The sequence below is a fragment of the Psammomys obesus genome, unplaced genomic scaffold, assembly GCF_907164565.1.
Source record: "Psammomys obesus unplaced genomic scaffold, mPsaObe1.curated_primary_1811, whole genome shotgun sequence".
NCBI classification, from domain to species: Eukaryota; Metazoa; Chordata; class Mammalia; order Rodentia; family Muridae; genus Psammomys; species Psammomys obesus.
The window spans coordinates 11418019-11442608 of record NW_026596149.1 but is presented as its reverse complement, the minus strand read 5'-3'; the positions used below and the strand labels follow the sequence as shown (position 1 = coordinate 11442608).

The 24590-nt window shown below is 43.7% G+C and overlaps 1 pseudogene; it reads left to right on the top strand.

Moving 5' to 3' along the window:
* Positions 1–18919, top strand: part of LOC129666582 (40S ribosomal protein S2-like) — a 29548-nt pseudogene extending 10629 nt beyond the window's left edge.
* The last annotated feature ends 5671 nt before the right edge of the window (positions 18920–24590 follow it).

Below are 24590 nucleotides of genomic sequence, written 5' to 3'. Positions count from 1 at the left end.
TGATTGCTAGAGGTGGCTTGATTCCCCACGCCGAAGTCTCCTTTTCTTAAGGCCAGTATCAGAAAAGACCAACTGCCCCTAGAGCGATGTGATTGTAAAGCTAGGAGGAGGCTTGCGAGCAGCTCACTCCTTTTCAGAACATGAATTTCAGGAACATGAATTTCCACAAGAACCCAACCCAAAGGAAATGTAAAAAAACCTCACATTATGAATGCCTCAGTGGTCTGTCCGCCTCACTCAGAGAGTCTTCACATCAGAAGGTTAGCATACTAGCATACAGAGTCGCTTGCCCCTCCCCCTTCATCTCAATCCCAGTAACTCACCAAAAAACAAAACAAAAAACAACAGCAAACCTCATCAGGCAGCCTTTCTAGTCTCAAGGAGTCCAGAATAGGAAGCAGGTTGTTCATTCCATGCTTTTTGTTGTTGTTGTTGTTTTTTTTCATCTCATTTTATTTGTTGTTTTACTTTGTTTTTATTGTTGTAAGATTTTTATCTTGGCAGTTCAAGAAAGACAGATAAATTCAGATGCATATTTAAGGCATGTAAAGGTGTCCATATTGCTAAGATCATAAATTTAACTGACAAGGATGGGCATGGTGGCTCATGCCGGCAATCCCAGGGCAGGCTGGGCCAAGAAGTTTGCTACAAACTAGGTTTACATTGATGACTTGTCTCAAAAAAAAAAAAAAAAAAAAACAGAACAAAAATCAAACCAACAACAAAACCCATGCTAAACAACAACAAACTACTATTTAGCCTAGCCTAGGGCACTGCTCTAAGTTCCCTCCCTCCCTCCCACCCTCCCATTCTCCCTCCCTCTCACCCTCTCCCTCTGTTGATGTTGGAGCAATAAATAAAGCGCAGATTTGCCTTTATGAGCCCCACTGCTGCTTAGCTGGTAAGGCAAGTTTGACCTGATTCTACCTAAGAGGATGGATGGGTGCCTGGTTTCCAGTGACGGTGATGGCTTGCAAAGACTCATAGCTTCGCTAGAGTTTTCTGGCCAACCAGCACATACTCTTCTCCCAAGGGTTGTCGAATGGGACTGCCAGGAAGACTCCCCCATCCTAGGAGCATCTATAGCCCAAGTCTCCTTGGCAGCACGTTCTAACAGAAGGCTGGGTAGACTCAGCTGTGATCTACTTGGTAATGGCGGCAAAGGCTACATTTCAAGCTGTCCTACAAAGCTTGGCACTTGGATGAAGCAGTGCTCCCCAAATGGTTTACTGCCCACAGAGGGTGCTGCCCAGGTGTTGGTGCCCACCACTGCTTTATGGTAATGAGAGCTCAGGAGATGAAGTTCAGGGGGGTGTAAAGGATTCGTGTATGGCTCCTGAGGAACGGGGGAGCTCCATCTCTGTGGGCTCTGTGCTCATTCTAAACAGGTTTTATTTAAGAAAGTAAGTCCATATGATCAGAACCTCGATTTCCTTTATAGATGCTGGCGCCCTTAAGGCTAACACATTCATTACCAATTTGAAAAATGAAGCAAGCTTATGGTCAGATGTTACTAGTGTTTTGTTTTGATTTTTTCCAACTCAGTAAGTGTTCCGTTTGCAAAATCAGGACATGCTTTTTATTTTTATTTTTTTTCCACCAAAAAAGAGGCATAGAATTGTGAGATCCTTTCTTAGGCTCAGTCCAGACATCTGTTTCTCTGAAGAACATTTGTCTTTTACATGAGTAATAACTAGGCGAAAAGAAATGAGAGAAATAGATGCTCTTTACTGCCACAGGGGGTTATTTATAAAAGCACAGGAACATCTCTGAAATAGGGACATGCTTCCTCTTCAGCAGACCCCTGTCATTTGCAGAAGATGTGCCCTAGACCCTGGATGGATGCCTGAAACTGCAAAGAAAATGCAGTGGTGTAACATAGTTTTCCTACTCATACATAATTATGATAAAGCTCATTTTATGAATTAGGCATTATGTAGCGGTTTGAATGAGAATAGCCCCCATAGGCTCATTTATTTGCATGCTTTGTCCCTGGTTGGTGGAACCTGGGAAGGATTAGAAGGTGTGGCTTTGTTGGAGTAGGCGTGGGTGACTTTGAGGATTTTCTCCCTCTGCCTGCCTGCCTGCCAGCCATGATGATAATGGACTAATCCTGTGGAACTCTAAGTAAACTCTCAATTAAATGCTTTCTTTTATGAGACTTATCCTAGTCATGATTTCTCTTCACAGCAATGGAACAGTAACTAAGGCACATGGTAAGGATTAACCACAATAACTAATAAGGAAATGCTATTATAAAAACACATTGTAATAAAAATACACTTAAAATTTAAGATTTGTTTGTTTCTAGAATTTTCTATGTAGTATTTTGGATTATGGTTCACCACAGGTACCTAAGACCATGGAAACAAAACTGAACAGAAGAATACTGTGTGGGTATTGTTAAGAATACAGTAATCAAAATATTTGTTGGAATGAATGGTAAAACATGAACAGAACAGGAAAGAATGCTGGGCTAGTTTTTACCACTGTCACAAATACTTGAGGTCATCAGTTTATGAAGGGGATGTTTTAGCTCATGGGTTTGGAGGTTTCTGTTGAGGGATGATTGCCCCCATTGCTTTTGGGTCTGTGGCAAGGCGGTGTTTCATGGTGGTGGGGTAGTGGAAAGCTTGAGATGGAGAGGAAAAATTAGGGGTCCCACAAACCTTTTTTAAGGTATATCCCCAGCATAAAAAAAACCTTCTTCTAGGTCCCATTTCCCTTGGTTTTTTTGAGATAGGGTTTCTCTGTGCAGCCTTGGCTGTTCTGCACTCATTTTGTAGACCTGGCTGACCTTGAACTCACAGAGATCTGCCTGCCTCTGCCTCCCTTTGTGCTGGGATTCCAGGCATGCCCATGATGGCCATCTAGGTTCCATCTCTTAAAGGTTTTACTGCTCCCTGATAGTGACAAGTTGGGGACCAAGCATTTAACACAAGGATTTCCAAGGGCACCTAAGATCAAACTGTAGCAGCAATCACGCAAACAGATGCCAGGAAGTATAATAGAAGTTTATCTTAAGAGAACATCACAAACTATTACTAGAAGGATGAATTATTTAATGAACCATGTTGGGAGGATGGAGAAGCCTCAGGTGCATTTACCTCCACCGTCAATGGTAAAGTCACATCAAATTACGTTCAAGATAGGTTACAAGTAAGTCATAGAAATGAAACTATAAAAACAGTAATGACCTTAGAATTGAAGATTCCATAGTAATCACTGTGCTAAATAAACAATTAAAAAATGAATACATTAATATATATTATATAAAATCAGTTTTGGTCACAAGATAAACATATTAAAATACACATTATAAGGAATGTCAATTGAATATTTTTCCTTCCGCTTTCCTTCTTTCTGTTTTTAATTTTTAAAAAATTATTCGTTTTATGTTTATGGGCTTTTTTCCCCCTGGAGTGCTTATAGACACCATGTACATGCAGAGCCAACAGACATCAAAAGAGGGCATTGGATGCTCTGGAACTGGAGTTCCAGATGAATGAGCCACCATGCAGGTGCTGAGAGCCGAACCTGGTCCTCTGCAAGTACTCTGAGCTGCATGCGGATCTATCCAGACCGTTTCTTTCTTTCTCTTCTTCCCTCCCTCTTCCCTTCTTTCTTCCTTCATTCCTTTCTCTCCCTCTTTCTCTCTTCCCCACCCTCCCTCCTCCCTTCCATCCTTTCAATAGCATCTTTCTATGTTGCTCAAGCTGGCTGTGAACTCCAAAGCTCAAGCAATCTATTGCCTCTGCCCTACAAGTGGCTGGAAGAGGATATGCCATCCAGCCTCTTGCGCCTTTTGTTTTGCCTATTTATTTATTTACTTACTTATTTAGTTTTGGTAACTGAAGAAAATCAGAGAATAGTAACTGCTTTGGACAAAATTAAAATGAGTTGGAGAGATGGCTCAGAGGTTAAGAACACTGGCTGTTCCTTCAAAGGTCTTGAGTTCAATTCCCAGCAACAAAAATAAAAATGAGTGGAAACTGAGGTATTTCAAAGAAATATTCATTAATGAATTATGTTTAAAAAATTCAGACTCAAATAATAAAAGTAGTTACGTAGATATGATTTAACGAATCCATTTTTCACTTTTCAATTAGGAAAGATTAAAAAAAAATACTTGACTCTGGAGCAGGGCCTCCTAAGCTTTTTCCACTCATGACCCCCCCCTTTTTTTTTTTTTTTTGCCTAAGGTGGTTTTTATGTGGCCCAGGATATGGGTCTGTAAACTGAGTCTACAGCTCCAACATTTACTGATAACAAACCATAAGGAAAATTTATCTTGGAACAATTCTTTGGTATAACTATAATTTTACTATTTATTAACTATGAAAGCAAATTTGCATACTAATGAAATGGATGAGCTTGTTTTGACATAAAGCATTAAATGTTGGCTGAATATTTGATTCTGTAGGACAGAGAGCATTTTCAATGTTTTTCAGAGCTGATCAATATTTTGATTTTGTTATTGTCAATGCTTAGAGCATCACTTTGCATAAATACATGGTACAAAATGGCAGAAGTGTGTTTAGGGCCGTTTTGGAAATTGTTGCAAATTCTGTCCTAATCCCAAGCCAAAATTCATTTAACAATTTAAAAAATAAACCTTAAGTCATCAATTCAAATAGAAGCTTTAGAAATCAAATATAGTCCAAGTACAGAATATGCTCCAAAATCTAATCCTTCTCTGCTAAGGAATGATGGCTCTCCATAATTAAACTATGTCGTTAGAAGAGCAGCACTGTGCGTCCTGGAGAAACACGGCAGCTCACAGTACACATTTGTCTTGACTCTGAGCTGGGGTGTCTCAGGCAGTTGGTTGTGATGCGGTGTGAGGGTGGGAGTCAGTTTCATTGTACATTTGAGTTTGAATTCATTCTTGATGGTGCCAAGTTTTTCATAACTCCTAACATCCAATCTGTACGACCTTACACGAGACCGCGACACTGACATTTAAGATGCTGTGTTCTAAGATGTGTATATGTGAAAACAGTCCCTTCGTTCGGTGCCGCTGAATGTGTAAACTAGCTAACTGTGAGAAATATCTTTATTATTTGAAAATGTCACACAAGTATACACGGCATCTTGATCATTCCCACACTTTCCTCCCCTACTCCAAGTCTCATCACATCTCCCCTCAATCGCATGTCCACTGTTTATAATATTTATTTATTTACAACTCAGTGAGTCCACATGCTGCTCTCATAAGCATGGGTGTGGGGCCTCTGCCAGGCATGGGCAGTCTATCAGCATCTATCGGTTTCTAAAAATCTTTGTATACCCAACTTCATTTCATGACTTAATTAGAATGATGTAGACCAGTATTTATATACTGGGGTGTTCATTGTAATTAGTTACCCAATTAGTTAAGTAACATAAATGTCCAAAAGAGACTAATCATTAGTAATATAATGATAAAGAAAATGAACTATTATGTAACTAGTAAGTGTGTTACTGTTAGAGGAATATAGATACACGAGAAAGCCTCAGGTTATGGAGCTATGTGAGAAAGAGATATATTGTTTCTATGTTTGAAAAATACATTTAGAAATAAAAACAGAAGAAAAATAAGCGGAAAAATAACTAATCTTGGGTAGGATGGCAGGTGAATTTTAGGTTTTTCTGCCTTCTCTGTAAGAACCCTATGAATGGCCACTTTTATCAGTAAGCTGACAGGCCTCATGCGCAGTTTCATTGTTCTGTATCACTGCAGCCAACAATCCAAAACTCTTCTTCTGGAGTTCAGCTCTCTTCATAGTGGCTCCCTCCCTCTCTTCCCATTTCCAATGGATCCCTAGCCCAGACAGCCAGCCCCCTCCTTCCCCAGACATCTCCACAGGCCATGTGTCTCCTCCAGCCAAAGTTTCCCATGCCAGACTTCCAGCTCCCAGGGCTCAAGGGAGGTCTTCTCTACCCCGGGGACAGCCGCCCAGTCCGGCCTCTGAAGTTTTGCAAGAGCTTGCTGTGGATCTGTTTTCTGGCTTTCTCTGTGGACACCTTGAGGCTGGAGAGGTGACCCAAGGGTTAAGAGCATTGGATGTTCTTCCAAAGGACCTGGGTTCAGTTCCCAGCACCCACATGGCAGCTCCCAACTCTCTGTAACTCCGGTTCCAGAGGATCTGACACCATCTGTGGACACCTTTTCCTGCAGCTAGACGTAGCACACATGGACATACAGCAGGTGCTCAGTAAGTATTACAGACTGTTTCTTTCCTGTTCTATTTGTGGCTCATTGTACATTTGGAAAAAAAAATTTGTTTGCATGTCCCTCCTTTACCTTTCAAAACAAATCCATCCAGAGACTGATAGTCCAGACTAGTCTCAGTAAGCTCCAGGAGCATTCCAGAATGAATAGAAATTAGATCGTAGACTAAACAGACCTTTCTCCCTGCCTTTGCTTTCAGTTGCTTTTTATACTTCTTTCTGATATGTGAGTGCTAGGGAGATATTTGGACTGTTTCTTGGGAAAGAGGGATGGAGCACAGGGTCTCACGCATGCTGAGCCAGTGCTCCACCATCAAGACACACCCCAGCCTCTTTTATCTATCTTAGCAAAGAAAAAAATTGTAAGGAATGGTGTCTTCTTTGCTGCCCTTTACATGAAAGGAAATTCACTTGGGTTGCTGGAGTTTAAAGGGTCTGGATGCCTTTGATACTGGAAATGAGAGTGAGGAGGGTATCAAGAGCTGCTGGCCGCAAGGCACAGGCAAAAAGTCACAGCCTCAGATACTTGTGTATAGGCTGTGTCTTCCTGGGGATGGCTATGGGCTGGACTGCGGTACATTTATCATGGAAATGCAAGATATATTGAGTGACCTGGATTTACTTGCTTAGGTCTGCGGAGAGGCCCTGACAATTCTGTAGCATGTGTGTGCAGGCTATGGTGGGGTGTATAGGTGAGAGGTCAGTGTCAGGTGTCTTCCTCAGTTACTCTCCATCTCCTTCTGTTTCCATCCTTTCAGCACTAGGATTTCAGGTAGGCTCAGTTTTCACATGGGCTCCAGGTGGAGCGTAGGTGGGATTGAACTCTGGTCTTCATGCTTGTTCAAGAAAATTTTACCAACAGAACCATTTTCTAGGTACACTCAACTTTATATTTTGAATGTTAATTTATTTTTTAATTAGTTCCTGATCCAAAATGCATAAGCGTTAAGGTCCAGGAAGATTTGCTGTATGTCTGGTATAATGGGCTCCCTGGCCTGTCCCTGCCTATGCCAGTGGGACTATTCAGCTCTATGTGGTGACAGTTAAACAGAATTGCTATTCAAGGGTCTCATTTTTCCAAGACAGGGTTCCAGAGTTTGGCATAAAATCTATATTATCTTAGTCAGGGTCCTTTCTCTTGATTAGTTTCTTTAGATGTACAGATTTTAGTAGGTTAATCCTATGTTATATGTCTATCTGAGTGAGTATATACCATGTGTGTCTTTCTGCTTCTGGGGCAGCTCACTCAGGATGATCCTTTCCAGGTCCCACCATTTACCTGCAAATTTCATGATTTCCTTATTTTTCATTGCAGAGTAATACTCCATTGTGTAGATACACCACAATTTCTGCATCCATTCTTCAGTTGAGGGGCATCTGGGCTGTTTCCAGCTTCTGGCTATTAAAAATAAAGCTGCTACAAACATGGTTGAGCAAATGTCTTTATTATGTACTTGAGCCCCTTTTGGATATATGCCTAGGAGTGATATGGCTGGATCTTGAGGAAGCATTATTCCTAGTTGTCTGAGAAAGCGCCAGATTGACTTCCAGAGTGGTTGTACAAGTTTACATTCCCACCAGCAGTGGAGGAGGGTTCCCCTTTCTCCACAACCTCTGCAGCATGTGTTGTCACTTGAGTTTTTCATCTTGGCCATTCTGATGAGTGCAAGGTGAAATCTCAGGGTCGTTTTGATTTGCATTTCTCTCATGGCTAATGAGGTTGAGCATTTCTTCAAGTGTTTCTCTGCCATTCGATATTCCTCTACAGAGACCCCTGGAAGGCAAAGAGTAAGGACATCAGAAGAAGAAGAAAACAGGAAACAACCTAGAAACCTGCCACAGAGGGCCTCTGAAAGGCTCTGCCCTGCAGACTATCAAAGCAGATGCTGAGACTTATGGCCAACTGTTGGGCAGAGTGCAGGGAATCTTGTGTAAGAAGTGGGAAATAGTAAGATCTGGAGAGGACAGCAACCTCACAAGGAGGGCTACAGAACCAGAAAATTTGAACACAGGGGTCTTCTCAGGGACTCATACTCCAACCAAGTACCAGGCATGGAGATAACTAGAACTCCTGCACAGATGCAGCCCATGGCAGTTTAGTGTCCAAGTGGGTTCCATAGTAATGGGAAGAGGAACTGCCTCTGACATAATCTGATTGATTATGTCAGATCACCTCCCCCTGAGGGGGGAGCAGCCTTACCGGGCCACAGAAGATGACAATGCAGCCACTCCTGGTGTGATCTGATAGACTAAGATCAGAAGGAAGGAGAGGAGGACTTCCCTTATTAGTGGACTTGGGGAGGGGCATGCGTGAAGAAGGGGGAGGAAAGGTGGGACTGGGAGGGGAGAAGGGAGGGGCTTATGGAGGGATGCAAAGTGAATAAAGTGTAATTAATAAAATAAAATAAGTCTATATTATCATTAAAATATTTAGTATTTTACGTGTATGAATATTTTTGTGTGCCTGGTTTCTAAAGAGGTCAGAAGAGTATCAGACTGTCTGTTTTAGTGACGTGTGAAGAGACAGACCTTATAAAGGAAAATATTTAACTGGAGCACACTTACAGTTCAGAGGTTTAGTCCATTATCATCATGGAGGCAAACATGACAGCGTGCAGGCGGACATGGTGCTGGAGAAGGAGCTGAGAGGTCTACGTCTTGATCCAGAGGCAGCAGAAGCATCTATGAGCCATACTGGGCACAGCTTGAAAATACAAAACCTCCCACTAATGATCCCCTTCTCCTGGCAAAGGCACACCTACTCCAACAAGGCCACACTCTCCATGGGCCAAACATTCAAACCCATGAGTCTATGGGGGTCATCCCTATTCAGACCACCGCAGCCCCTGTGACTGGAGTTTCAAGTGGTTGTGAGCTGCCATGTGTGTGCTGGGAATTGAACCCAGGTCCTCTGCAAGAGCAACAAGTGCTCTTAATCACTGAACCAACCCCTAGTATATGTATATATACACATGATATACATATATATTTTTTAAACACTGTCTATTTAAAACAATACCTTCTATGGCTGTACGAGTTACATTTAGAGGCTGTACTGGACCCATAGAACACCCGTTTGAGATTTTTTTGTGATTCTGGTTTTTATAGAAATTACAGAATTGCTAAATAAAGACAATGACTCCAGGGTTCCATCCAACTCCCCCCACCCCCCAAGCCCTACCTAGTCCTTTGCCTATGAAGAACAGGTATAGCTAGGTCTACGCCAGAGAGCTTTGATCTTTTCCATTGCCACAGCCAACTCAGAGACAGCCTCGAAATATCTGCTCCTAGTCACAAGGCCAGAGGGTTGACCAAAAGTGTGGATAGACAAATTGGTAGCTAAACTCTGGAGTGCCAAAGTCATGTGACTGCCAGTAGACTGTAGGAAATGACTCTTCTTTTTACCTTTCCTTTGAAGGTAGTGACTGTTTGGATTCCTCTGTAGGCTGCAACCAGGGAGAGAAGAAAAACTTTACATAACTGCTTGAATGAACAGCAAATCACTCCACTAGAACCCCCCCCCCAAAAAAAAAAAAGTTTTTGGAGCTCAGTGCACTGTTCCAGCACTACAGGCTTCCCACACTGTGAATGCTGTTTAGGAACTGTGAAGGCTCCCACGACACTGAAGAAATTACTTCTGGGTACCATTACATGTTCAGAATAAGAGTGCTCTTCTAAGCTCCTGAGGTGACAAGGACATTAAAACATGGTAGGGGTTGTAGAAAGGAGAAAAAGAGAACCCGGGCTTGCCAGTGACTGCCTGTGGGGTCCTTCTGCTGACAGTTCAAATGGGTCACTGTAAGTGGCTGCATTTTGACTGCTATTTAGCTTGTTTGGAGAGCTGGCTTGCCCCTAGAGTGGCTTTAGGAACTGCCAGGCCAGAGCTAGGGGAGGATCTGCAACACAAACTCTACTTCCCCAGCTTCTAACAGGGTGGACCCAGCGATGGAGCCAGCCGTGGAGGAGCAGGAAGGAAAGAGTGTGGTAGAGACATGCAGAGCACATGGTTCCACTTGTGGCCTGAGGCAGCTGTCCTCTGTGCATAGGCTTCTGGGAAAGAATCCATCAAAACAACCCAGGGGTCGTTTGGAACTACATAATGTCAGGTCCAGAGGAAACTCCAATTCCCATAACTCCAAAGGGTACTCCAGACATCTAGAAATGAGCCCAACCTGGACTGTATGAGCATTCTGGCAGTTAGATGAAAGCTACCATTCCCCCAGGAACTTGTGAAACTGCTTCCAAAAGTCCTTACCTCTGACAGAAAGGAGCTATGGCTACCTGTAGAGCCTATTAGCATATCAAAGCAGATGCTGGCCTCCAGACTCCCTCAGGATCACAAGCACTTTTTGCACATTTCAAAGTCCATGCTGGATCCCATTTCTTCTCACCTCCTCTTCTACCCTGAACTTCCTCTAGCTCATGGCTTCTTTCTCCCCAGCGATTCATTCCCCTTATAACTATTGCACTCTCTCTCTGTACCTGTTTCTCTCACTATGTTTTCTCTATTCTCTACCCCCTGTTATTCCCCTCCTCAGATAGCCCTGGCTATGTCCAGTCTACTCCTTTCTCTCTCTCTTCTGAGCTGTACCAGATGCTCCTCTGGCTGTTCTCTCTCTCTCTCCCCCTCCTCATATCTACAATAAACCTCCCCTCCCCTTTAACCATGCAATACAACAGTCATGTTGTCAGTTTTTACGTGTACTTCCCCATTACCTAGAAAGGATGGCAAATAAATGCTGCTATCCCCATTCATGCCTCCATTCCCCATGGGTGACTCAATTGTGGGGTGCTGGGACCTGGGGAGAGAGCGCTTGGTCTCTGGTATACAAGATGGTAACAGGATTGGTCCTTCACTGTCACACTAGAATCTCACATACTGACTTGCAGTTTAGCAGCCCTTCACCTGTATGTTCCCACTCCCCCAGCAGAGAACAGGTCTTCACTGATGGCCAGATGCTGCAAGATCACTGAGCATAGGAGATAGAGACCCCAAGGAAGGCTATTTAGGTGCAGAAGGTAAAGGGCTCTCTGACAGGCCTTGCCCTTCCCCCATGCCTTCTGCTTTGCTAAACTGCTGGATCACATTCCTAAAATCAGCCACCAAGGTCTATCCCCTTATTTGGCCGCTTCCTCCTCCTAAGGCTGATCACCAAGGTAAAGCTATATTGAAGTCCAGCAATCGAAAGTCCCCTTTTGGCTGTCTTAATTAACATGCTCAATCAAAACAAACCAACTCATCTTAACACCGGGTCTCTTTATAAACTGCCATTAGCCTGTGGGCCAAGGCAGTCTCCTTTCTATCCAGAGGCAGGCCCTTGTCCTTCCGAGACAAACATCCCTTCCCCCTCTCCCTTGTCACCTTTCTCTTCCATCCCTTGTCTCCTGTCCCCCGTCTTTGCTTTCATCCCTTGTCTCCTGTCCCCCATCTTTGTCCCTCTGAGGCAAGTAAATATCCTTTGTGCTGAGAGAACTTGGTCTTGGTGTGTCCTGTGCCAGCTCAGGTTCATTCAGAGGGGGGGTTGTACTGGTGCTTAGTGTTACGTACCTTGGAACTTGCCTGTAGTGACAAATCTGAAATTTTGGTTTCTTAAAAAACTCAGAACTATGATAAGAATATTTTTTTGTTTTAATCCCAGGTGTGGGAATATGGGGCTGCTTCAGACACTTAGTACAAGATGATGTGATTTGCTTGGAGCTCTAGCAGAGGCGTGGTTTTGCCAACTGCAGATAGCTTCTGCGATTGTGTGACATTTGGAATTTTGGGAACTGCTCAGAGGGTATATAAATGCTAGAGCCCGGATAGGTGGGACGGGTGGTTGTTGGTTGTTCAGGCAGGGTGGATGCACTGTGTTAGTAGTCATGCTCAAAGAAGAATCAGTAAGAAAGACATTAAGACTCAAGGATCTCTCCTCTCCTTCTTTCTCTCCTATCTCGTGACAGGGGGTGAAACCAGGGGAGTAAAGTGTGGGAAAAGTAGAACCCACAAGGTAGCATGACCAGCTACCAGTGGTGCCTCAATATGGAGCTCAAAAGTTAAGGATAAAAATGGAAATTTTTATTTCAAATATCCTAGAGGGAATGATGGGATGAAGGAACCCATATTTTTTTTTTTTCAAGATAACAGCAAACATTTATGGTGTCTGCTATTGCTGGGAACACCCCTTGCTTTGCTCCCAGAGGGGATTTTCTGGTTTTGTTTTTCTTCTTCATATATTTTGTTTCAAAAAAGGTTGAAAGACTGGCTGAGAAATTGAAAAAATAGTGTGTGGAAATGGAGGAGCCTGAGGAAAAGAAAACATGGTTGAAGTGTGAAAACAAAAGGGGTCGCTCTGCTCTGTCATTTCTGAAAGGGTTGCAGAGCTGGCTGTGTAGGTGAATGTGAAAGCATTTGGGAAGCAAGGAGCACTGGAGAAGAGAGAAAAGACTCAGTCCTGGTGACTGAGCAAGAGAGCTGGAGGGTCCCACAGGAGAAAAGAGGGCGGTCAGGTCAGAGAGGAGCTGAATAAATGAGAGGACAATCTGATGAAACAGACCATTTTGAAAGAAAGGATTAAACTTGAACCAAGGGTGCCTCCAGAGTTAGAGGTGGGGTGGCCGGGGGTTATGAGATCATGATCAGCTTTCCCAGTCGTCATAGAGCATATGCCTGCTAATGGTGGGGAACAAGGTTATGACAAGATAGGGTGGCATCCTGTAGAAATGATAGATAGCTCTAAGGCATTTTAAAGAGTCCATGATTTCATATGGGACACAATTGCCTTGTGTGGAGTATGTGAAACAAATTCTGAGTAACTGGGCTATCAATCTAGAACTATTCCCCGAGACTGGGGAGGACTGGCAACACATGCAGGAGAGGCCAGTCTGCAGTAGCAATGGTTAACACGGTTGGGGGAAGAAGCTGTCAATCCTGAACAATGAAACTGAACAAGGAGAATGAGTATAGAGCAGGAACAGATGCTCAAGAGTGGTACTCTGGTATATAATAACAGATTCAACTTGATGATGCTGTTGTAGAACAATGTCACTTAGTACCTTTAAGAGGTTGGGACAAAGTTGAAGAGCCAGGCAAAAAGGTCTACCTTGTTTACAAAGATTATACAAGACTCTAGAGAAGCCTTCACTGTTTTTTTTTTTTTTTTTTTTTTTACAAAGATTAGTTTCAGTTATAAACAAAGCAATATCAGACTCTGACACAAGACAGGTATTCATAGAAACCCTGGCATTTGGAAATGTGAATACCAAATGTAAAAAAAGTTATTAGATCAGTAAAGGCATGCATGGGCAGTGCCTATGGACGAACAGATAAGGGATATGACTGATATTGGTCCTAATGTGTACTACATATATATATATGACAGGCCAAGCTATAGCTAGAGGTCTCTGATATCAAAATGCCCAGTGCTTCATTTGCAAAGAGACTGTGACCAAGCCGCCAAAGATCTCGGATCTCAAAGTGCCTGGTGCTTTAACTGTGGTGAATACGGTCATTTGCAACAAAATTGTGTATGATGCATTTCTAAGGACAATTGTTTCTCTAAATATAAACCAGAAAGAAATCCTAGGCTTCCCGGGGTGTGCAGACGATGTGGCAAGGGTTGCCACTGGACCAATGAATGTAGGTTCAAAAGAGGTATCCAAAGCAATTTCTTGCTGATGGGAAATGGGGGGGCTTAGCTAAAGGCCCCCTAGCAAAAAATACGAGCTACTTGGCTCTTGTCAGCCAGGAAATAACAAACAGGAAAAACAACAACAACAACAACACAAAACTCAACTAAGTATTGCAGGTCTAATGCATGCTACTGCAGGCAGTGCTGCTCTAGATTCGGCCCCAGATAAACATCTTACTCTATCCCCCAAAACTCAATGTTATAAAATATACTAAAGTCTGTGGTCCGACGCCCTTAGGATGACCTTGGGAAGGAGTGGATTGTCTTCCCAAGGATTCATTGTGCATCCAGGCTTAGAGGTGGGTGGGTGGGTGGTCATTGCAGGGTCGGGTGTGTGTGTGTGTGTGTGTGTGTTGGATTCTCTTTGTTAGTAGTCATGCTCAAAGAAGAAACAAAAGGAAAGAAATCAGATTCAGGGATCTCTCTCTCTCTCTCTTCCCCTTTATTCTTCTTTCTGTCCTTTCTAGTGATGGGAAACGGGAGGATAAAGTGTGAGAAAAAAGATTCCAAGACAAGCTATAGGCAAAGAAGAAACAAGAAGAGATAAGTTAGATTCAAGGATCCCTCCCTCTCTCCTTCCCCTCTATCATTTCTCTTCTTCTTTTTTTTTTTTAAGAAATTTTTTTTTCTATACTATACAGTATTCTGCCTGCACACCAGAAGAGGGCACCAGATCTCATTATAGATGGTTGTGAGCCACCATATAGTTGCTGGGAATTGAACTCATGACCAGACAGTGCTCTTAACCTCTGAGCCATCTCACCAGCCCCTATCTTTTCTCTTCTATCTAGTGATAGGGAGTGAAATGGAGGCGGAAGGATAAAGGGTGGCAAAAAGAATCCACAAAGTAGCAGAGACCGGCTACACTTGCCCTCTTCTCTCCTGTCCTTGCTCGCTTCCTCCTCCTCCCTCTCCTCTCCTTTTTCAAATCGGTCTTACAAGACTGGTCTTGAGCTCACTATGTAGCCCAGGCTGCCTTCAAACTGGCAATCTTTGCCCCAGCCTCACAAATGCTGAGATCACTGGCATGTGCTACCAAGTTTGAATTGCGCTTCTTCAAGGAATTAAAAATCTGTTCATTTTGTATAAAAATGTGTATTTTATATGTCTATTTTCATTCTGAATTAATTGGGACAGCCTTGGTTATTGAAACTTGTATATTCTAAGCAAATAGTCTACCACTGAGTTAAGCTCTAGATCCCTTTGACAAAAAAAAAAAAAAAAAAAAAAAGTCATTTTAGATACTGCCACAGATAATGTATAATGGGAGGAATCAAAGAAATTATTTTGAGTTTTCTGTTTCCCAGAGGTCAGCCTACTGTGCTGGTTTGAATGAAAATGTCCTGCATAGACTCCTTTTTTTTTTTTTTTTTTTTGAGCTCTTAGTTTCTGTATAAAAGAGGTTTCAGACTAGATGTATAAAGTGAGGCTATGACTACTCCATGGTATGGTTGAGGAGAGAGTTTTTATTGTAGATAGGAGGGAGAGGCCAGCCCAGAGCAGGGAAAGAAAGTAGTAGACTAAACATGGCCAGCACTGAACTGGGTTATGACAGGAGAGAGAAATAGGGAGAATGAGAGAAGAAAAAAGAGTAAAGGCAAGGAGGACAGAGGACCAAGAGAGCAAGAAGAGATCCAAGAGAGTCCATGATCAAGATGGCTGGATTATGTAGGAATGAGTCGCTGGGGAAAGGGGGCCATGAGCTGGGGAAGATAGTGAGGGGAGGGCTGAGAGGAGCCAGGTTGCCAACATGGACTCTGTAACAGGCACTGGGGATGTTCAGAAAGCCTGGAGGCCAACAGGTACTTTGGTATGGTAATAGGCACCACAGTTAGCCATTTGTCCTCCGTTTCTTTTGGACCTGACACTCCGCAGTTAGTGGAGCTGTTTGGAGGAGCCTTGGCCTCCTTGGTGGAGGTGTGGCCTTAATGGAGGAAGTATGTCACTGGAGGTGGACCTTGAGGCTTTAAAGGCAGCCCAGAACCGAAAAAAGGGTTCAGTGGTTAAGGGCACTGGCTCTTCTTCCAGAGGACCCAGTTTTGATTTCCAGCACCACACAATGACTGTTCATAAATCCAGTCCCAGGGGATCTAATGTCCTCTATGGCACATATACAGGCAAAACACTCTTACACAGAAAAGAAAATAAATAAATAGAAAACAACAAACAAACAAACAAAAACTTAGTCTGTTTCTAGTTTGCACTCTGCTTGTGTTCATGGTTCTAGAGTTAAATCTTCAGCTTCCTTCTCCTCGTCATCCCTTGCTGCCGTGCCTCCTGTGTCTGGCTGAGACCTTCCCTGGAGTCAATATTTCTAATATGTACTTCATATTGTTGTCTCACTTTGTCTTCTGATCCATTCCGTCATGAATTAACAGCTGAATTTCTGTGATACTCCAGGCCCTGACTCAGTGGCAGGTTCGGGTTGGAAGTATATGTAAAGATGAATGTAAAATAAATGTTTCCCAATCCCCCGAGAACCTGACTTAAAAGTGAGGAATGGTGTCATCCTAAACTTTGTCCCTGTGCTTTGAAATAACTTCCCTTATCTTATCAAATAAAAAGCTCATCTCTAACTTGCTTTTCTTTGGCATTGACAGATGCCCAGGGCTGAAAGCTCTGAGAGCAGGAATAACTTGTTTTGGCTTTGTCTGCGCCTTGGCTTTGGCAGGTGTTTCTTCACTATCTCATTATGGCTTTGATGCTTTTAAGAAAATTAAACAAATATTTCATCCAGCTTTGCAAGATGCCTTTGGTAGGAGAGATGATCTTAATCACCCAACCTGCTGTTGTCAAAGCAGACTGATGAAGTAACTAAGGTTCAAATCCCAGCTATTATTTCCAGCTGGCTGGGGTTAGCCAAGTTACCTCTTTCTGGCTTAGACACACACATTAAACCCTACCTACTGATCTCGGTGGTTGTGCAGTTTGAAAGTGAAAGCCTTTGTTTTTTGTTTGGGTGAAGTAGTAACAGTATCATTTGTGTTCATTGTGTTCCAAGCTAGAATGTAAGCTCCATGATTGTGGAAAACTTGTTTGGGTTCCCTCCCCCCACACTGTTTCTTCCCCCAGAGAAGTTGCATAGTAAACATGAACTATGGGAGAAGGTAACTTTGTTAAGATAATCAAGTATTCAATCAAAAATAGAGAGTATTTGTATTTGAAGCCCATATTGCAAAATATGAGCTTCAAAATTAGGTCATTGAAAGCACCTGCTACACAGAGGACCCTGTTCCCTTTTATTATTTTATAAAGTTGCTCAGTGTCAACATGGTTCTGTTTTAGTTTTTCATTTAATGTGGCATTTTAATAGAATCATTACCTTAAATATTTCTTCTGGTCACAATTATTTTAGCAAATGTTCTGTCATTAGCATAAGTGTGTGTGTGTGTGTGTGTGTGTGTGTGTGTGTGTGTGTGATTTAAACCCAGGGTTGATTTAGTAAACCTGGGTTACCCTCAGCCACCAAAGCCTGGGTGCCGACTCCCATGATCTGCCCTGTAGCTTTTTAGATAAGGAGTTATAATCAGAACATTTGAACAAGCCAAGCATGCTTTTATGTAATGCTCCGATGACCCAAATACTCAGTATTTCAGGTGAAAAAGCCGTAACCATTACGATATGGACTGCAGACTGGCTTCTGTGTTAGATGTTTTGCAGTGGCTTCTTGCCTGATGGTCTTAAACCACTCCGCCTGAGGAGAGAATGCTATCACTCCCATTTTCTGGATAAGAAAATAGGCTGGGAGGGATTATTTATTTACCTGCCCAAGGTCGCAAAGCCATGGAGAGGAGGCAGACCAATGGCGCCCATTTACTACCTTCCTGCTTTCTGGATACCTTCTGATGTTCCATTACTGTCAAAAGAAGAAATGACACTTCTGCGTGGGCTGAGTGTCAATTAAATTTATGGAGTGTTTATTCAACACTTTACGATGTTTGCCCCCAGGACTGTGGCAATGTGTCTTTAAATGATGACGCGGGAGGCTGGGGAGATGGTTCAGTCGGTAATGTACTTGCGGAGGAAGCGTGACGACCTGGCTTTGGATCTTTAGAAGCCATGTAGAAAGTGTGCTGTGGTAGTACCTGTAGCTCTTGAGTCAGGGGACAGAGACAGGAAGGGCTCTGAGGCTTCCTGACTATCCGTCTAGCAGAACTGGAGCACTCCTGGCTTAAAGCGAGGTCTTGTCTCAAAACAGAAGACAGGAATGAGTGGGAAAGTATCTGACATTCACCCTGGTCCTCTGTGTGCGCTTGCTTGCACAAGCAAGTGAGTGGGCACGCCCGTGCAAGCATACACAAAGTGGCAGAGGCCATACATGTATCATGATAGCAGCCATTGGGGCCGAATGGAGCGGTTGGACGTCTGGGCACACAGGAATGGAGTGGTCTGTTCATTACCAGTGATGCATACACAGGCGGAGCCCGCTGGGCGGAGGCACTCATCTGTCTTTCATGAGCTCAAGGGACCAGGATTTCAGAACGGGCAAGTAAGTGTAACCAGAATATATTACGTAAGTATATGAAATGGTCAAATAATTAATTTTTAAAAGACTAGATTTTTTGTTTGTTTGAGACAGGATTTCTTTCTGCGTAGCCATGGCTGTCCTGGAACTCGCTATGTAGATCAGGCTGGCCTCAAACTCATAGAAATCTGCCTGCTTCTGCCTTCCAAGAGCTGGCGATAAAGATGTGTGCAACCACAGTCAGGCTAAAAACTAGCTTTTTTTTTAAGACCAATTTTATAGACAAAAATAAAGCCTCCCCTGTACATAAAAATATCTATTCCAATTAGCAACCAAAGCCAGATTCCCTGCAGATCATTTTCCCTGAATGAACAAGAATAGGGTGAAAAATAAAAGATGTGAAACTGTCTTGGCTGGCACCTGTCTGCCCCCTTCTCCTACTCATTTGCCGTTTGTCCCTTGCAGGGGAAGTGGAGGGAAGGATGACATGGCAGATGGAACAAGACAGTACCCGAAGCTCTTCTTCCTCCTGGCACTTTCAGAATTGGATTCACCTCTGCTGCCCTTGTGATCCTATGAACAGCTGACTCTCGGCAAGGGCTGCGCGCAGAGGGCCTGACGGGATCAAATTAAAACTCTGAGCTTTATGCAGCCACAGTAGCAGCAGCGGCAACAACGCAAAGTTAGAGCCTCCTGTCTAAGGACATATTCGAAGCCAGAAATAGAAGTTGGAGCTGTGGCCTGCCAGTCTGGGACCGCGATGGTGCGGACCAGCTCTAATTGAAGGGCCGCATGAGTCACACTTACCCGTTGCAGCGAGCCAGCTGAGGGACTCAGCATCCTTTCGTAATGCTCAGTAGCTGGGTTGAAGGAAAGAGAGAAGTTTTTGTTCATGATCTCATTCCAATCAGAATGTGTCCAGACGCCCAAATATTTGATTTGAGCCGGGTTGCTAAGAGACCTCCCACTGGGACCCAGCTGCCTGCGGGCAGGAGGGCGGTATTGGCACCGGTTCAGATTTCTGCCAATTTATTTTGAAAGCAGAAAACCTGGAACTGCGGCCTCCTCAAGGCAACCATGGAGAGAGGAGAGATCTGAGTCAGCTAAACACCAGGGGGAAAACCCACACTGACCTTATGCTGGGAGCTTTGGGAAGGTCTGGGAGAGAATCCGAACGCTGCAATTGTTTACTTAGTGTTAAATATACTAGACAGGTAAAAGAAGTAAGCTGGGGCTTCGTGCGTGGGAAGCGCAGGTGACATCTTGAAGCAAGGTACTGCAGAGTAGTGGTTGATTTCCTTGTCATTGGTGGGTGTTGAGTAAGATTGCCTGGATTCGATAGACATCCGAAGAAGGTGAAAATAAGGAACAAGATAGGAGCCTACCACAGAGGACCCCTGAAAGACTCTACCCAGCAGGATATCAAAGCTGATGCTGAGGCTCATAGCCAAACTTTGGCCAGAGTGCAGGGAATCTTACGAAAGAAGAGGGAGATAGTAAGACCTGGAAAGGTCTGGATCTCCACAAGGAGAACAACAGAACCAAAAAATCTGGGCACAGGGGTCTTTTCTGAGACTGATACTCCAACCAAGGACCATTCGTGGAGATAACTTAGAACCCCTGCACAGATGTAGCCCATGGCAGCTCAGTGTTCAAGTGGATTCTCTAGTAATGGGAACTGGGACTGTCTCTGAGATGAACTCAGGGGCTGGCTCTTTGATCACCTCCCCCTGAGCGGGAAGCAGCCTTGCCAGGTCACAGAGGAAGACAATGCAGCCAGTCCTGATGAGAACTGACAGACTAGGGTCAGATGGAAGGGGAGGAGGACCTCCCCTATCAGTGGACTGAGGAAGGGGCATAGGAGGAGAAGAGGGAGGGAGGAAGGGAGAGTGGGTGGGACTGGGAGGGTCCAGGGTGGTGCTACAGTTGGGATACAAAGTGAATAAAGTGTAATAAAGAAAAATGAATTATTATAATTATTTAAAGTGAATTTAAAAAACTCACCATTTGGTAGTACAAAGTTTTCATCTGATTTTTAAAATTCCAAATGTTAACAATGATGCTTAGAAACACTGTGCAACTGCTTACTAGAATGTCAGTTTTACATGTCTGTATATATTTATCAAAGATAATTTATGATGGTTTTTCATTTCATAAACAATCAAGAATTAATTTTATCCCTCCCCCCCACACACACCAAGATTGCCCAGGTTCAAACTCCCAACCACACATACCCAGCCAGCGTCTTGGGTTTTAATTGTCCGTGAGCAGCACTCGCCCCATGAGTGAGTGAGCAGCCAGCATTCAGGACAGAGCTGAGAGCCTAGTTGTGATCCTTTCAACAGAAGGACGCTCTTTGTCTCGGTCAAGCCCAGGTGACACAACGGGCAAGGCTCCTCTGCCACAGGAGCACACCCCTGTGCCATTCATTCCCTGCCCCGAATAGTGGCAAAACACAGGCCTGGAGCTTCTGTCCAAATACATCTGGACTAGAAGGGCTTTAGTGCTTAGTCGCATAACAAATGAATTTGTGTGAAAAACCTAGGTTTTTCTATGTGGAGTTTTGGATGAGATTTGGAATGTACAAATTCTAAAGATGGGTTTTCACTGAAAGCCCTAGTATAAGTCAGTGTGTGTGTGTGTGTGTGTGTGTGTGTGTGTGTGTGTGTGTGTGTTATGTATGTCTGGCAGTCAGAGGTCAATGTTTGGTGTCTTCCTCAATCCTTTTCCTTCTTATTTTTCTGAGATACGGTCTTGACCACAACCAGAAGCTCACCAGTTTGAATGGATATCATGGCTGGTATGTGAGCTTCAGATACGCTCCTGTCTGCCCTGACTGGCCCCCCTCCCAGCCGGCACTGGGGTTACAGACATGCAGTCTGGCTTTTCATGTACACGCTGGGGTTCTGAACTCAGGTCCTCACACTTTTACGGCAAGTGCTGTACTGACTGAGCCATCCCTGTAGCCTGAGTCAGGGTTTGTATAGGAACAGAACCAACAGTCTGTCAGTGTGTGTGTGTGGAGATGTTAGAAGGAATTGGCTTATGTGATGGTGAAGGCTGAGGAATCCTCTAAGCTACTGTCTGAACTGGAGGCCAGGAACCCATGCTATAATCAGGCCACAGTAGAAGGCATGAGAACTAAGTGAATGATGAAAACCCCAGTCCAAGGGCAGATCATTGTCCCAGATCAAACAACTGGGCAGGAGGGAAAAGGGAATCCTTTGCCTTTTGTTGTATCAGAACCCAGTATGGATTATGTGATACTCACATGCCTTGTGGCACTGAATCCATCAACTCAAATGCTAATCTCACCTAAGACACCCTCACAGATGGGCCTACTGTAATCCTTAACTTGGGTTCTCTGGGACCCAATGGAGCTGACATACTGAGAAGTATTACCACTCTCATTTTCATTTCTCCCTGAGACTATTCTGTGGTTTGTTTTCCACCTAGCCCTGTGACCCTGGGACAATTCTGATGCCTCAGTTTTCTTATCTGGCAAAAAACTATTCTCAATGAAGCACATCTGTGGTTGAAAAAAGCAGGTACTAGTTTGTTGCTTCTGATGAAGTTGAAGATGGAACAGGAGGAAGCTTGAAATTAAATATGCAAATAGGTGAAAAGGCCACGAGGGCCTGGACCTGGGACACGGAATGATAACGACCATTATGCATCTGGATTTGCTTTGAGAGGCTCCAATCAAGTTTTCTTGGCTGGAAAAGAAGATGAAACAGTGGGGAGATACAGGCCCCCCTGAATGAATGGAGGATTTTGGGAACTAAGAACTGTGACATAGGGTAGAAGGTACTGGGGAGCCGTAGGTGTGCTCCAGCAGGCAGGCATTTCATGGTTCTATAAAGCATCTAAACAGAAGGCAATATGATATCCATCTTAGAAGTCAGAAAAAAGATACTCCCCGAGAGCAAAAATATCCTTAAATCCAGAGAAAATACTCTTCATTAAAACAATTTTCCCCCTTAGCCTCTGCAGTGAAGAAATTTGGAAAAAAAAAAAAAGTTGATATTTATTTCTCAATCTACAGTTGCTTTGGTTATATAAATCATTTAAGGCACTCAGGGTTTGTTTTAGGCCAGAGTGATGGCTCAGTGGATAAAATGTCTGCTCAGTTGAGTTCAACCCTCAGAATCCATGGTAGAAGAGAGAACGAACTCCTGGGAAAGCTGTGTTCTGACCTCCCCAACACCATCATATTCACTGCCCACCCCCGCCCCAGAAAAACATTCTAAAAAGGAAAAAAAAAATATTTCCATGAAGGAAGCTCTGATGTCACAGGTGCTGCATTCTGATGTCATCACAGGCTCCCTTTGGTGCTTGACCAAGACAGACAGTGTCCTGTTTTGAGTCCAAATCATCTTGCTAATGGTGAACATTGGCAGGAGAGGGAGGAGACCACTCCAAATGAGATAAATGCGGCAGGCAGAGGGCCAAACCTGCATGGAGATCTTGAATATTCCACAGGATATTCAGCCAAAACCTGTCTCTTAGTTTTTCAGTAATGATAGATGACAAAGCACGGGGTAAAAATAAACCCACTTCTAGTGTTGTTTCTGGCTGGTTCAGCAGGGAAATAGCTTCGTTAACCTTCAGGGGACCAGGAGATGTTTGAGATTTGGATGCCTGGGGCTCTCTAGGGAGGAAGACCGAGGAAGAAGGCTAAGGGACTGTGGAATCTTTGGGCTCAAGTTCTGCACTGTTCCCTTTGCTTATTTCCTGTGAAAATGTAATCAAGAAAAAGGCTCCTATCCAGGCTGATAATTTAAAATCTCTCTCAACTGTTGGCTTCAGTGCCCAACACACTGGTGAGAGTGTGCCGGCACAGGAGTGGGGGTTATGCCTAGATCTTAAGGTCTCCAAAGACCACCAGGAGCCAGACCATGTATGCAAGAGCAAAGAGCTTTATTTGGGCTTAAGCTCTGTCTCTCCACTGTTACCAACACAGTGGATCAGAGCGGAGAGCCCCATCAGCTGCAAGGCAGGTTTTTTATTTGGATCTTGAGCAAGAACCCGGCATTCCAAGTACACAGTTGGGTGATATTCAGCAAGGGCAAGCTTGTTACAAAGTGATTGGCTAACTAACATAGCTAACATTGAGCGAGCTATCTATAGACCTCGGGAATGCTAGGTCGGTGGGCTGCCCAGCACAGATGTTCCACCCTGAAATAAGATACCTTCCCATTCTTGTGGTTACCTCCAGGCTGCTCCTTGGGTAGTGAATTTTATGGTTTTCTTATTCCTGGAATTGGTGACTAATGGCCTAGTTCCTGGGACTAAGACTTTTGGGGGTGGGGGTCAGACTTGGTCCTTTCATGGGGTTATCCTTATTTCCAGGCCATCTCAGGTATAAATTCCACAGATGCTCAGTTAGTGAATTCTGGAAGAAGCCTCCAGACTAGGAATCCTGGGCAGCTCTTAGCTGAACTATAGCTCTGTAACATTTTGGATGACAATTTTTCCTTACCTTTCATTTGCATTTAGAGATAGGTAGAAAACCTGAAAAACAAACAAACAAACAAACAAACAAACAAACAGCACAACAGCCCAGCCAGTCCCTTTCTTTTTGGGACAGTCTCCTATTGCCCCTGCTATCCATAAACTCACCTCTTAGCTGAAGATGACCTTAAACTTTTTATATTCTTACTTTCCCCCCCAGGATTACAATGTGTCACCACCTAATTCTATGTGGTGGGCTGCACCCAGGGCTGTGTGCACGCTAGGCAAGCACTATCCCAACAGAAATGTTGCCACCATCCTGTTTTGTTTGTTTGTTTTGTTTTTTTTGTAACTGGGTCTTGATATGTAGCCCAGGGTGGTCTGGAATTCTTTAGCAGACCATGCTGGCCTCAAAACTTGCTATGATCCTCCTTCTCTACCTTATCTAGTGCTGAGATTCTTAAGTGTGGGCTAGCACACCCACTGTTCCCCTCCCTCACCTTCTTTCATATTTAAGAAGCCATAAATGATTAATGTTTACTAAACACCTGTGGGTAGAGCTCAATAGGGGAGCGCATGCTCAATATTTGTGAGCTCCTGGGTTTCGTCCGTTTCAAGCACTCCCCAAAGAAAAACACTGATCTTCTGGGTAGGTCAATGGATTAAGCAGAAAAACTACCATGCGTTTCTACTGTGGATTCCTTATGTGCTGGGGCGGAACCCATGCCTGTGCATGGTAGGTGAAAGAATAAAGCCCTAGCATAATACTGTCAACACTATTTTACAAG